The sequence below is a fragment of the Gobio gobio genome (assembly GCF_949357685.1).
Source record: "Gobio gobio genome assembly, chromosome: 7".
NCBI classification, from domain to species: domain Eukaryota; kingdom Metazoa; phylum Chordata; class Actinopteri; order Cypriniformes; family Gobionidae; genus Gobio; species Gobio gobio.
Window position 1 is genome coordinate 40,441,344 of NC_137103.1, and position 15,493 is coordinate 40,456,836.

The following is a 15,493-nucleotide window of genomic DNA, read 5'->3' on the forward strand; positions in this document are numbered from 1 at the left end:
CACAAAGGAATCTTCCCCTCATCTGTGTACATGCGCCCCGTTCTAAAGTCTGTCAGGAGCTGAAGGTAAATTCAAAAGACATCCTGATACATACTGCGAAAAGCGGTTTTGATGGGGGGAAAATGGACCACTTTGCAGTATACAAATAACAGGAAAAATGTCAACAGAACAGGCAAGTCCGATGGGGAAAGAAAAACAAGGTAGTTTCAGATTAAATTACAGGAAACAAAACATGAGCCTGAATTACTCGAAAACCAAACGACCCCCCCTCCCTACGAAGCTCAAACACACCGGCAAAATAAAAGATGTAGTCAATTCTTACTCGGATGGGTGAGAAATCTAATGAAACAGTTAGTTTGTTTTGCAAATAAACCTTAGCCATCGACATCATTCCTTCCCCCCTCTTCTCGCCGCCGTCCATGTTTAGCTTGCAATCATCGCCGTGCCCGCGAGCTCCAAACACATTCTAATTCAGGCGCCAGCAGCAGGGGTCAGGCCCCGTGATCCTCAGGGCGATGAATTTATTCACTTAATCTGGGCTACACCTGTAGGTCACGCCAGGGGAATGCTAATCGCTCTGAGGGGAGGGCTGTCCGGCTCCTAATAGTGATCATCTGCATCTGAGGCCCATTCCCCAGGGTCCAGGGGGGCTGGGGGCCATCAGCAACAGCCCTGTCAACAGGGAGGCCAGGTAACCAGTGGCTGCCACCACATGTCTTCGCTGTCTAATGGGAGAAGGGTCCTTTCTTGATCGTTTTTGCCGCAGCAAACGCTCCGTTCTCGGACAGAATAATTTGTTCCCAATTTGCATGGTCACATGTTTCTGTGGAAAAGCTCAGGGACTTGCTGGAGCAGGTGGCATTCAGACCCACTGCCAGATGCAGCTCTGTTTGGCCTTGAAACACAACAGAGAGAGCCACTTGCAACACATCTCTCCTTTTTTTCTTCTTCTATAAAACAGAAATTGCAATCACCACTGTTTAGGACGTTGGCAGCCATCCCTGCTGGTTAATATGCATGCAAAATTTATCATGAAGACCAACAAAAGAGGATCTTGGCGCTTATTTTCCTGCAGTACTGTGGTAGATCTATGTGGAAAATGAAAATCTATCTATCTATCAGCTATTTTAGCTTTTTTTCTAGCTCAAACAGTAGATCATTACACTACCACTACCAAAGTTCACCATGTGATAAAATGTATACAAAAATGTATACAAGTGTGTATAAGTGATTGAATACATACTGTATTAAAAAAATGCAATGCAAGTCACATAAAATCATCTACTAAAAAGATTTCATAGTGCAAATAATTTAAACAATCTATATATCACTCCAGAGAGGACTGTAGTATCCTGTCACCACGTCAAGACACAATGCCCTCAGACAGACCCTTTGAATCAGTAAATCATGTCTATAAAGGGCCTCATATTTTCCATCAGAGCCGTACCGCCTGGACAGCCCCAAACGGTTTGTGCGTCGCACATATGACACCAAGCCCTCAAATCCTCAACAAGGTGCCCAATAACTTGTGAGCGAGAGCCAAATGACTACAGTATATGGCAGAAGAATAAACATTCTCTCTTTAGCCTGAGGTCCCACTTTTCATCTGTCAAGCATGTTTTAATAATTAATCTGTTTAATACACACTCAGCATCTGCCGGAGACAACTTGAAGCCTTCCACTCCAACCAGCAGACTCCCACTGAGGCTCTGCTCTGAGTTAAAGCATACAGGCTGAATTTCACGAACTGGATTCTGCCTCCCAGAACGTTTTGCGCTAACCGAATGAATCCTTAGCATGTTAGACACACATACGGATGCCTCCCCTGTGTGTACTGTATGAGGCAAAAGGAGAGATTGTAAATTGAATGCATTTCTTTTTCCCCACACCATAGAAATGATGCGAGATTAAGCCCATGAATATATACATGGGCCAGGGATGACCTGTCTGGAGATCGCTGATTTCCCAATGGGCTCAGGCTGACACGGCGGGGGCTCGGGCCTTGACGGAGGTGGGGAAATCCAAGCGCAGGACCAAATTGAACTTAATCTCATTGCTCATTGTGCTTAGGAAGACATGAAATTACACAATGGCCTTAATCGACCAGGAGCCATCCCAGGTTTTCCACGGAGAATTCGGCAGGCTTCCCTTACGTTACGTTTACAGTCGTCATGCTGAAAGAGAGATGATTAAGATTGCAATTTTTCTCTCAGGAAGCCTTTAATAATGTCTTCTTGAACAATCAGAGGGTTAATGTGGAACAATCACAAACCAATAAGGCTCATCCGGCGCGCCCGTCCTTGGGTAATCCGGGAAGATCCTTTTCCAGTGGCCCTGGGTGGAGGAGGCAGCATTGCGCTGATGCGCGTCTCCACCGTCAGAGGGAAGGATTCAATCAGTCCCCCGGGGTTGATTACACCCATCTCGAAGTTTGGGCTCCCCCGCTAACAGGTGCTTCTTATTATGTTGATAGGAAGCCGTCACTGAAACGGTCATTAGCCATGTGACTGACATGGGCCTTGCTGAGCTGGCTGTGCTGGGAAACCTCATCCTCTGTGATTGAATGCCCACAGGCGTCCGTCATAGACCTCACTCTGCATTCTGCCGCAATAAAAAAACACATTCAGAATTAAAACCACCGCGTTCACCAGTAGAAGCTATTTTCATCATAAATCTGCACTGTACCAAATCGGTTAATAGCGTGTGCTTATATTCAGAAGATACCGTGGTAAAGAAGTAATGTTTATACAGCATTATCAGAAACCTAAGACATCAGTTGCTCAGAGAGAGATAATCAAAACACTTTTTTTGGTAACTCCTTATCTAAGCATCTTTGGCTTTATGGCCCTTTGATACTTCCAACAAACAACAGTTGGGGCTTGATCATCTCAAAGTAACACAGAAATGTTTGGAATTTAGAAAAACACTGAGGCGTGAGTGCACCAGAGGTTCTATAGGCCATTGTGTACCAGGAATGTCCTCATTATGGGTGGCAATTATGGGTTTGCTTACCGCTGTGCATCTTTTCAGGAAACCAATGAAACCATTGTGACCTACAACGCGTTGGCCGCTACAAGGCTGTCAAGTCCAGAAATAATTAGGCATCAAGATGAGGCCTTTTTTTATTCATGTCAAGGAACTCGGGAGACTCTGTAATGTAGTTAACATGCACGCTTCATGAATTTTCATCACATCAGAACACGGGTACAAGCACGCGCAGCAGAACAGAGCAACAGAGCTACAGAGAGGGCATATCTTTCACACACATTTCACTGGAGCACCACAATTGCATGTACGCATTGTAGTTACCCATTGCCCAATACAAACCAGTTCCTGTTTATCCAGCACCTATGAAAGGCCCATTAATTAACATGGCTGTGATGTGAATGTAGCTGTTTCAAGGTTTCCCTGAACTGTTTGTTGTCTCGTTTTCCCTACTATGGTTATGACAGACATGTGGGCCATTGTACACAAAGCAGAATTTCCCATCTGTCAACCTTGAAGATGTTTTGCACTTCAAATGAGTCAGAAGTTCTATGTTAAGCTGCTTAACAGGGTAGTGCAACATTCAGAATTGGCTCCATTTCAATTCATATGTTGGAATTCAGATTGAATTGGCCACATCCCACAGGAAGTTGAATTGGAATGTCCATTGTAATGATAGGAAGAGGAATTTACAGAATTGGAATTCAGAGAATTTCAAAGAAATTCAGCACATCTATCTATCAGTCTATCTTCAAATTTCCCAGCCTTTTACACTTTTTCAAAACTTTCAAACAAAGTTAACTCTTATTAATTTTAGTTTAACTAGTAAAAATGATATTCAAGTAGTTAAAACTCTGCATCCTGTTTGCTACCTCAAATAAAACTCAAAATTTGTAACACTCGAATGTAGAAGACATTCTCAATCCAATTCTAAATGGTGCACAACTGTGCTAATCACCTCAAAAGGAAAAGCAAATCTTTACACAGAACAGCATTTACAGGGTTAGTCTAACTGCAGTTTGACTGCTTTTCTAGGAAGCTACTGTAATTATACACACATTTGAGTTTTACAACCTTTTTATACAGCATTTGTAATAATTGACCACAAGCTTTAATGTGGCCATTATATAAAACGGGCAGGGACGATTCATATTTTATAGTTTTTTCTTCTACCACTAGGCTGGCCCTCACCTCTACTGACCCTGACATTCCATTCAGCAAAGTGTCTGATATTAAAAAGATTGCTTTCATGCCTACCTAAGTAATATCATATGCTTCACATCAGAGCATGCTCCGGCTAGCCGAATTCCCAATGTATGGCAACTCAACTGACTCAACATGGCATGCATGCCTGTGGTCCACATGCTCACTCTCTTTCTCTTTCACACACACATATAGACACCACACGCTCCCATAGCTGCTCCCATCGCTTACAGCACGCAACATGTTGTTTTCCCCCCATTTACAGGAATATCTTGAATCGTTTCCATTGTATGACCCTATTTTTGGATCAGCAACAGAACCTCTAATACAATTTTTGGATGCAATTTTTTAACTACTCAAGCGCTCAATTTGACTAGGCCCACACTTCCCACCGTGCTCAGAATACAGCAGCACCAATGGTTTTATCACCCTGTTAAAAGGCCTTTATATTGCTGCAGTGAACATGCTCAATTACCCCGATTCCCTGGGGCGTGGGGAAAACACACATCAGCTGGGCTTGATTTATTTCACTGTCCCACTGCAACGCCAAATTAAGAGACACCCTCTGTAACCAGCGAAGTATAACACAACAGACTGTCTGAGAAGATGTCTTCATTATATTAGCATCATCTAACACTTACAGTCCAGGCTTGAAATATTTCCTACATGATAGATCCCATTTATTCAATGATCTTCAAGACTCACTCTTTTTGTTTCCACCAGGGAACAATGACATCCACTTAAACCACAGATCATGTAGCCTACGTCTATTTAAAGACCCCATTTTGTGGCTTTTAATCCACGTCGGTTACCTTTGAGACCATCTACATTTACACATTTGGCAGATGCTTTTATCCAAAGCGACTTACGTTGCATTTAAGATATACATTTTATCAGTTCATGTTCCTGGCAATCAAACCCATGACCTTGACGTTGCTAGTGCCATGCTATAGTGTTTTAGCTAGATGGAATACAGACCACAAACAAATGACTCCTGCACTCACAGGCATATGCACATTGTTGTTAAGGATGCACAATATATCAGTTATCATACAATATCAGAGATCAGTATCAGTTGATATTGGATATTCAATTGTGCGTGCTCATTTACCCCGTTCATTTAGAAAATTTAAACCTTTGATGTTATGTAACACTCACTTAAAGTTCATCTCGAATAACACTAATCATTTATTAATACTGTTAAATGTAATCTTTAGCAAATCTTTAGCAAATGAATGTCCATTTTTCATAATGTACATTATAATGTTGTGATGCCTAAATTCCCTTGTAGCATTTCAAATGACTGATTTTTAGTGCTTCATTTCTTAATTTATTCAGACAAAATAGCATAACATTTTAATATCTGCCATTTATCAAATATCAATCCTAACGTGAAAGTAATTATCGGCTTATCAGTATTTGCCAGATGTTGCCAGAAAAAACTAGTTGGACGTATGACGGAGTATTTCTGTGCCAAATCCACTCCTTCAGGATTCGAACAAGTTTCGGATAGTTTTTTTTTTTTTCCAAGTATGGCCCTGTATGACTTCATAAAGGACGAATTTGCTTGTATGGGCACTTCTCCCTGATGAGTGCATGTGTACATCAACCAGACCAAGAGCAAGAGCTCGCCCATCAACGAGCTTCATTTGGGTTACAGAAGCCGTCGGCAGCGCTGTCATTTTGTTTTTTAGACCACGAAATCAACAATGTCACTAAAGAAACGGTTTTTTTTTTGGTTGTGAGGGAAAGATGACCATGTTCAGCTTCCCAAATAACCCAGCGTTAAGGAAACAGTGGATGCAGTTTGTTTTTCCGGAGCAGCAACAGAGTTGTGCAAGTGTTTTTGTTTGTTACCGGTCATGAATTGAAACCGCAGGCGGTTTGTAAAACTGCATCAAATGTCTGTGTTTTGTTGGCAATTGGTGAGTAAGTGCATATAATATAAACCATGGGGGTTACTAGGCCCTTTTTAGAAAAAATTGTGATTAACCTTTATAACATATGAAACTTGCGGGAGGCTTCGGCTTCGTCCCGTCATTTAATCAGCGCGTTTTTCAATCCACAGCGGCGTCGAACAGAGCGCACATCAAAAGCAGAGGTGTGTGCGTTGATCTGAGCCTCATTGGTCTGTCACCGCTCATCAATGTCAAAATATTTGAGAAAACCAATCAAATCAGAGTAGGCAGGCTTTATGTACGCACAGGAGCTGCTGAGGCTGAGCCCGAAGTTTAGCAGCGCGACTCGACGTCAAGTGCGAGATATGTAAGTAGCAAAAACTAAGCATTTCATATTTGACAGCTGCTTCTTATAATCTATGTAATTTCATTTATAATATAATTAAAAAACAAGAAATATTAACAAAGCCGTTTTCTTCAGATTAGGCATAAGATTAATAGTAATGAATGTGTGCATATTGTAAATTAATATAATTCCATTTCTAGCATTCACTAAATAAAAAAGTTCCGCTTTTTTCAGCCTGTATTGGGCATAAGATTAGTAATGAATGAACGTGTGCATATTGTGAATTAATTTAATAAATTTAGTTACCTAGCTTTCCTGGTAGCCTTCAGAAAAATAACATGTCCATGAAAATGATTAATAAAACATATAAATATCAATTAAACCATCAATTAACAAATAATATGTTTTACTGTCTTCACTGACGAAAATGGAAATACTTTATCAGTCATATCTGCCCATTGACATGGTTTTCAAGCTATTGTTTTCTAATTGTTTGGCATTCAGAACATCTTAAAATGCACATATGTAGATCATGAAAATAAAAATTTTCTCGGGGGAGCAAGCCACCGTACCCCCCTCACATTTGGGATCTCAGTAATTATAAACCTGCCTACATTGTATGATTAAGGGATGTACAATATGGCAATTCAGAATAAGGCATTAATATTTACTTTACAAGTAATAATAAACAGACAATATCCTAATATGCATACTAATAAGCTACTAGTTAATAGTGAGAATTGGACCCTAAACTAAAGTGTTACCATTTTTTTTCATACCCTCGGGGGCTGAGCCCCCCTAAAATGAAAATCCTAGAATCGCCCCTGATGTAAACAACACTAACATATAGTTTTTCGAAAGTTATCCAGGGATAATGCCATGATGTATTGTGTGTGTGTGTGTACGCGTGTGCTTGTGACTCTTTAGCTCCGCCCACGGCACACTTTCATGAGTTCTGCTTTTTTCGGAAGAATTGGTACATGTATTTTATAAATATGATAAAACTAAAGACTCTTCGGAGATATAAAGGATACTACTCTATAGGTACTAAGATTAACATGATATTGGCAGAAACTGTGTAAGTTATGTACCCTTTAAAAAAATGACAAACCCTTCAATATGTCCCACCCTAACTTCCTGTTTCAAAAGGAAATACTGTGCTTGTTAAGCTGCTTAATGGATTCTTAATTGCAGCTTTTCAACTTCCATGTTTATTGGATGCATTTCATTAACTGTGAGTATAAATCTGCTTATGACATGTTGGAGAGCCTGATCTACTGTAAATAGACAACAGGGAGACTATGCTAACATGAAGTATACCATCTACATAGGCTACACACTGTTGGGATCTTAACGTTTTCAGAAACAAGCTCGGGTCGACACTACACGCTCTAAAGTGAGCGTTGCAGGAACCAAGGATGTGCTCTATGACGCGTGGCCAAAGGAACATGTGCACAGGGACGCACGCACACGCACCCTTGTGATGCGGAATACATTTCTCTGCACTTTGTTAGCTTGCCAAGACCCTGCAGCTCCATGCCATTCCTGCCTTCATTACAATGCTCCGGTGTCTGCTGTCATCTTCTGCATCTCTTATGGCATATTTATTGATTCTTATTAATAGACTCTTGACTTAAAGTGTGACCCCATTAGATCATTCTATCTAAAGGCAGTCATGAGACTGCTCTGGTTCCCAGGAGAGATGCCAGGACCCGTCAGTGCTAATCAGCTGGAGTTCACAGCCAGCCAAGAGGGGAAGGGGCGAGAAGGAGAAGAAGAAGAGAGAGAGAGAGAGAGAGAGAGAGAGAGAGAGAGAGTGTGAGAGAGAGTAGCGGAAGAGAGGTGGATCAATGAGGCCTTGGTGAACACAGACCCCTGCTTAGGGAAGTTGAGAAATTATTCCTGTTTCATGATCACAGCAGGACATAACATGGACAGCTTTCAAGACCTGCTACTAAAAGACACTACTAGTTTTCAAAATTGCTCAGTTTGAAGCATATACCATGACTTCAAATTTTTGCCTTCATATCGATTTAAAGACTCTATATATTACTATTCACAAAAATAAAACCACAAAATGCTATAAAAACGTACACAAAAAGGTACAAAAGCTGTCACTGGGGCGGTACCTTTTCAAAAGTACACTTTTGTACAAAAAGTGTGCATATTGGTACCTTAAATCTACATATTAGTACCTAAAAGGAACGAAAGTGTACCTTTTGAAAAGGTACCGCCCCAGTGACAGCTTGCGTACCTTTATTTATGAGAGAGTACAACGGTTAGTTCCAAAATAAACGGCTAATCTTCAACATGTTTGCCATTAAACATTCATTTTGGATTGATCTATTTTTTAAGTTTACACCCCAAAAAATGGCTTGACTGTCGTACAACTCTGGCCAGCAATTCAAATGTCATCAAGGTAATGAGATATTGGTTATTAAGGCTGCCGGTTTTGTAATGTTCCTTAATTATATGCACAAAAAGAATAAATTAATACATACATTTGCTAAATAACAGTTTTAGGTAAACTTTCAAGAGTTCAGAAAGAAGAATTCCTGAACCAGAATGCTTTAAGATACCAATACAGTGCTGCCTTGTAAAAATGGAAACACTTCAGACTGATTCTGATAATGACCAAATGTAACTACATAATTTAGTTACGCAATATTAGACCCACCTACACATACTTCAGACCTCCTTCAATCTGAAGTCTTCCATTCTATGCACAAATACATGCATATGCACAGTTTAAGTAGGAGTGTGTTTTTAAACGCACAGATTATAAGCAATGCCTCTGTCAAAACAGGATTGCGGCATTGGTGCCGGATAACATGTTTTTATGAGTTGTTATATGCAAAGACAACACCTGGCATGTTTCACTGTGATCTCCCCATCACTTAGAATGAGCACATCCCAGCATTACCTCACATCTGTCATTCAATTGCTCTTCACCAGTGGGGGTTGATTTTCCAGAGAAAGCCTGTTCATGCATTTTCTCTTGCACTGTATGTTCAGAAGGGTGTACTACCATATTAATTGTTTGTGATTGGCAAAACTCCCCCAAAAATTAAGTTAATAACCTCAATGTTTAAGTAAGCAGAAGTGACAGTTTTTGTACTTATACATTTTTAATTGTTCTTAACTTGAAATGTTTGAGTACATAATTCATACATTCAACTTAAAATTGTCATGTAACCTCAATGTGAACATTTTTATTAGTATAAACTTAGCTAGCTATAACAAGCTACTTCAGGAAATGCTAACTTGCTAATTTGTTAGCATGTTACCAATAGCATGGAATAGCACTTGCTGAATGAGTGCAGCAATATAAAGTATTTAATAGTGATGTCCGGTTCGCGAACAAATCGTTCTTTTGAACCGGTTCTTTTTAGTGAACCGGTCGAACCAGTTCACCAAAACAGACTGAATTGTTCTAAACGATTTGCGTCTCGAGTCAGCGCTGATCCACAAGTTACTAACTAAAGTTACTAACTTTCTTACATGAGTGACAGTTCCTCCGACTAGAAATAAACAAATAACCTGAAGTATATGCTAGTAACTACAACAGTTCACTGAACTGAGACATGTTGAGAACTGATGAGAACTCACGAGCAGCTGATACTGAATATGCGCATGTACTACCGAACGTACAGCAGTTCTCGAGTTAACAGTTCTCGAATCTGAACGAACCGTTTCTTTCGGACACGTTCGATACTGAGAACTGATGATCCGATGAGCTGAGCATGCGTGTACTACCGGATCATCTGTACAGAATCGAGAACCGTTTCTTTCGGACACGTTCGATACTGAGAACCGATGAGCTGATAATGCGTGTCATTTGTTCAGAGGAACGAAATGCAGGTTTCAAGTGTATAAAATTAATAATGTTTGTAACATGTTCATCACAGAATTTGTTTTATCAATAATGCATGATATTTTCAGGAACATCTTATTTAATTTCTAAATAAGTTTATATAAATCTTAAAATGTATTAATCCAAACAGTAGTTTTGATATAGACTACATTCAGCTTGCAGCAGTTCTCAGCTCAGCACACTCACACACTGATACAACGGTTCTCGAGTCAGGAAGGGGTGGCAGCGGTTCAGTACAGAATCAAGAACCGTTTCTTTCGAACACGTTCAATACTGAGAACCGATGAGCTGAGAGACTGAGCAAAGTGAGCATGCATTGCACCTGAACCGAACTGTTTCTCTCGGACAGCTGATGCTGTGCTGATAATATGAGCACGGGTGAACCGAGGACTTGTGTAAGTTTATGTTATGTGATGTCATTGTAAATGTATTTAATCCGTGTAAACATCTGCGTTTGCACGACAGTGGCTGTATTGAGTGCTTTTGCAAAACTTAAATGTAAGAACTTATCAAAGATGATGATGACGATACTTATTATTATTCCTAAACTAAGTTATGATTACAAATTACTTTATATGAATGTGTTTTAATGTATTTTCATCCGCCGGGATAATAGAAATGACGTCATTACGTGAGGACATAAAAGAACCGGTGAACCGTTTTTTTTTTTAACCGGATCATTGAAACGAACTGTCCGAAAGAACCGGTTCACGGAAAAGAACCGAACTTCCCATCACTAGTATTTAACACACTTGCTCTCAAACCAAGCCGCATGCACCACTTTTCTCCAAAAACCCACATTAACAGAAACTCTTCTACATTAGCATAACAAAACAATCACTATTAAATCTCCCACTTAACATTAATCTTGCACAAAAAAACATTATATAACCCTTAATTTTAGCATTTACTCTCCCTTTCAAGTACCATGGGCAAATCCTGCTGGGAAATAGAAATCCCGGCCCAGTTTCAGTTAAACTTAAGTTCGTAATAATTTCATAAAACAATAAAACAGTTCAGTTCACATAAAATAAACAGTTCTGTGAACTTAAACAAAAAAGAAAGTGCTACATACTCATAAAAGTTAATTTGACTTAACTTATTTGTTTCATTTAAGTTTGTCCTACTCAAACCAATTAATTATTTTGAGCATTAGGCCATGTGTCCACCAAAGCCGCGTTTCTACCGCAGGAACTTTCCCCCGGAACCAGGAACTTTGGGGGGGAACTCGGTGTGTTTCGACCGCAGGAACTAGGGTCTAAATGAAGTTCCGGGTAAATATTTCCCCCTCCAAACGGCCCTGCTTGCGAGGTGGTACTTTTGAAAAGGTCGGGAACTTTCGGGGGTGGGACTTGGGCGCTGAACATGCTGATTGGTTGAGCTCTCGCAGCATTTTTTTCCCCACCGCCATTTTTACAAGTTTTTTGCGAGGTGGGTTCTGCGTTCAGTAAATATTTTCTTTGCAACAATGGAGTTCAACAAAAAAAATCGACCGACGACTAGGTTCAGGCTTTGAGCATATATGCGGAGGAGGACATCCAGCAGGAACTGGAAACGGCGACCCGCAATGAAAAGGTATAACGTTACCTGAAGATATCGACTCGGTTCCAGTCACACTGGAAAACAGTGCAGAGAGAAGTTAAAGAAATTAAGACAAGATTACAAGAAATTAAAGGATCATAACAACCGGAGCGGTTCCGACCGGCGTATCAACAAGTGGCATGACCGCCTGGACGCGTTGTTGGGACAGACGTCCTTTTCTAGGGCAGCGATAACAAAAGACTCGGCTAGTGCGTTGTTGGAAACCATCCAGGAATCCGAGTGGGTTGAAGGTAAATATCTCATCTTGGTATCATCTATTAAACTCGTTGCAGTGTAACGTTGCAGTAACTTTTTTCAACGTGCTTTTCCAGACGTAACGGGTGGCCCTGATGAATTGCAGGCAACGGAGACCAGCGTGTTTTCCCCCGCGGTCACCAGTACGTTAGCCCTCGTCCCGTGTCTCCTGCCGAAACACACACATGCCAGAGGTATAAAGCTGACAAAATGTGTATATATTTAAAAACTGATGTGTAATCCATAATGGTTTTGAGTAGTTTTGTTGTTTTTAATTGTAAACTTAAATTGCCAATGATAGAAATTGCACACTGGGCATTGTTCAAGCTGGGCAAGCAATTGTTCATTATTTGTAGTGAAAACACTAAATAATTAATTGATGGTTTCTATTGTTTCATGGTTGCCTTGTGTATTAATTTCCATGTGTTTCTGTGCAATTTTTCTACTTAGGGAAAAGGAAAAGGGACTGACTTTTCTTGATGCACTGAGGGACATGGAGGATGCTAACCGGGCCGTCCTGCAGCATGGACAAGAACAGCGAGACCAATATATTCAGCTGTTACTGGAGAGCCAGGCCGAGGAGAGATGAGGAGGCAAGAGCTGGCATTCCACCAGTCAGAAGCGGAAGAAAGCAGACGGCAGCAGAGGGACTTTCAGACTGGGTTTCTGTCTGTTCTTGGACAGTTTGTCCAGTCGTTCAAGAAGTTGCCACAATGACCAGCCGCTTGAATGAAGCATTTTCTCTACCACATTTGTACTTTATATATTGTACGTGTTGGCACAGCTCTTGGACAGGTTACTGAAAAATACACTTTTTTATATTGTTGTTTTCACATTTTATAATTTCATTTTATTGTTCTAGTAATTTATTTGTCTTTGCACACTTATTTTAATTTTGTAAGAACTAATCTGTCTAAAATAAAGTCAAATGTGTAAAATGTCACTGTGTCTTTTTAATTTCCACATTCTAACTATATAACCACTTTCTAATTGTAGTGTTGGAAGCAAATAAAAGGGCTGCTGCTCGCAAGTCTTTCTGAATATGCACATAAACATATCTAGAAAACCCAAATATTATATTTTTAAATGTATAACTATGTGAATGTAGTATAATAACTTATAACCACAACTTAAGTGAAGCCATACATGTGGTCCTGCTTCATTTCAAATTTGAGGAAGAAGTCTCTAAAATGATGCATTTAATGAAGCATATTGTAATACTAGTCATGTGATTTTTTTTTTTTAGTGAATGCTAAGAGATGTTATTGTGATAAATAAATACTTGCAGTCTAGTACCTAATCTTTCAACCGCTTAATTCAGTCTATTGTTTTCATTCAATTAACTTTTCAAACATCTGTCATGAATGACTGACCTCATTATCCTTTTATAGAAAATATTTTGGAATTGAGCTATTACAACACATTCAGATTTTGGATTGCCCATCATCCCATTTTGCATTAAAATGGTCAAACCAGGTGAAAGTGCACGTTTAAATAAGCTGTGTTGGTAATGTGTATGCAAAAGCAGCGCTTCTTGCATCTTCTCCACTTGTTATTGTTGCAGACAGTATCGCGCAAAAGTGATTCATGTCTGTCGGTGACTGGGAGGAGCAGCCGCGCGCATTCTCACGTCACCGGGCTAATTTGCCTAATCTTCCCGGTACTTTAGACCGCGGTGGAAACGCAGAAAGTAGCAGGTCTGGGGGAGAAAAAGTTCCTGGGAAAAAAGTTCCTGGTACAAATAGTTCCGGGTAATTTCGGTGGAAACGCGGCACAAAGCGTTTTTTCACGCGGCTGGCTGGTGTATTCAATTGTTTTCAATGGAAGCGCAGTGTTTTTAGAACGCCATGAGCGTTATGAGGTGCTGAGCGAGTATTTCACGCTCAAGCGCTGAGCATTCAGCATTTTTTACTGGTCGCCGAGAGTTGAAGGATGTTCAACTTTGAGTAAAACGCAGCGCTCATCACTGTCACTTTTCACCCAACCATCCAATCACAGTGGAGGAGGGGCGGGACAAATTCAACACCGACCAACCGGCCACATTCTGCTTGTACTGTACAACAGATGACAACAAGCAGTATAATAATTGAACAAAATAATTTAAAACAAGAGCCAGAGCAAATACTTTACATTGTATCAGCATTTGTATATAGAATCAATACAGAAACAAACTATCTGTGAAATGAGATACTAGTAACACTTCCGCGGATATTCTGTATCATAACAAGCAAAGGGTCTCAACTGAAATAAACGCTGCGCTGCCAAAACGCTCTCAAGCGCCCACGGCGTGATGTTTTAAGCAGAGTGCCTAGCATTTTCAGCCAGCTAAAAACACTTTGGTGGACACGCGGCCTTAGGGTGAGATAAATGACCTGTTATTTTTAACACAGTGACCCAATATTTGATCAGATTACACAACATTGGATGCAAAATAATCATATTTAATCCAAGACAATAACTGGACACTACTTGCAAAATGATTTGTTGAGTCATAGCGCTGTCATGTGACAACAGCATACCATAGTACACGTTATGCAACGAAAAACTCTCTATTATTAAAAAACAGCAGTCATTATGTGTACAGTATATATACTGTTAAGTATAATAGCATTCCATTTCAAACAGAGCCAAATTATAAAAAAATAAATATATATATTTATATGATTGACTTCTGCTGACTGGAGACTAGCTGTGAAACCAGCATACTATTTTAAGGTTCTCATAACTAGAAAGTGCAGCTCTCTACATAAACATGGCTGTCTGCTTTTAGTGAACGTGAGCATGTGTGGTAAACTGACCTGTAATATGGTTCGTCAGTGCAGTTGACTGCCTTTGTTGAATCTCTCTGGTGAACGTGTCACATCAAATGCCTTCATTATCTCCCTCTGTCATTATCATTCAGCGCTGCTACTTTAAAACACTGTGCTCTCTCTGTCAGTGGCTCAACAATATGGAATAACAATTCCTCCCCTCTCGTTGCTCTTCAAACGCTGCTCTTTTTAAATAACAGATGTCTCACCTGAAGGAGGACAGGAGAAGAAAGCCTCTCTCAAGACTAATGAACGCTTTCATAAATGTGAGACAGACCACCAGAATTGCCTTACCTACTGTAAATCATTCCTAGCTCGATCTTAGCCCTTTCACACATGGCAGTATGCAACATCCTGTCAGCAGATTATGGGATGGTAGTTTCAGCTTTAGAGGAGTGAAGTCATGATAAAGTCACAAGGTTTACAGTAGGCAGTGACACTTTATTTTGAGAGTGGCAAATAAAAAGTATTTGATACACTGCCGATTTTGCAGGTTTTCCTACTTACAAAGCATGTAGAAGTCTGTAATTTTTATCATAGT

The 15,493-nt window shown here is 40.1% G+C and overlaps 1 protein-coding gene across 1 annotated transcript in view; it reads right to left on the reverse strand.

Moving 5' to 3' along the window:
- ppp2r3b (protein phosphatase 2, regulatory subunit B'', beta) overlaps positions 1-15,156 on the reverse strand; it is a 95,507-nt gene extending 80,351 nt beyond the window's left edge. The window contains exon 1 of the mRNA XM_079821953.1: positions 14,941-15,156. The gene's annotated coding sequence lies outside the window, so the exon portion shown is untranslated. The remainder of the gene's footprint in view (positions 1-14,940) is intronic.
- Positions 15,157-15,493: the final 337 nt, after the last annotated feature.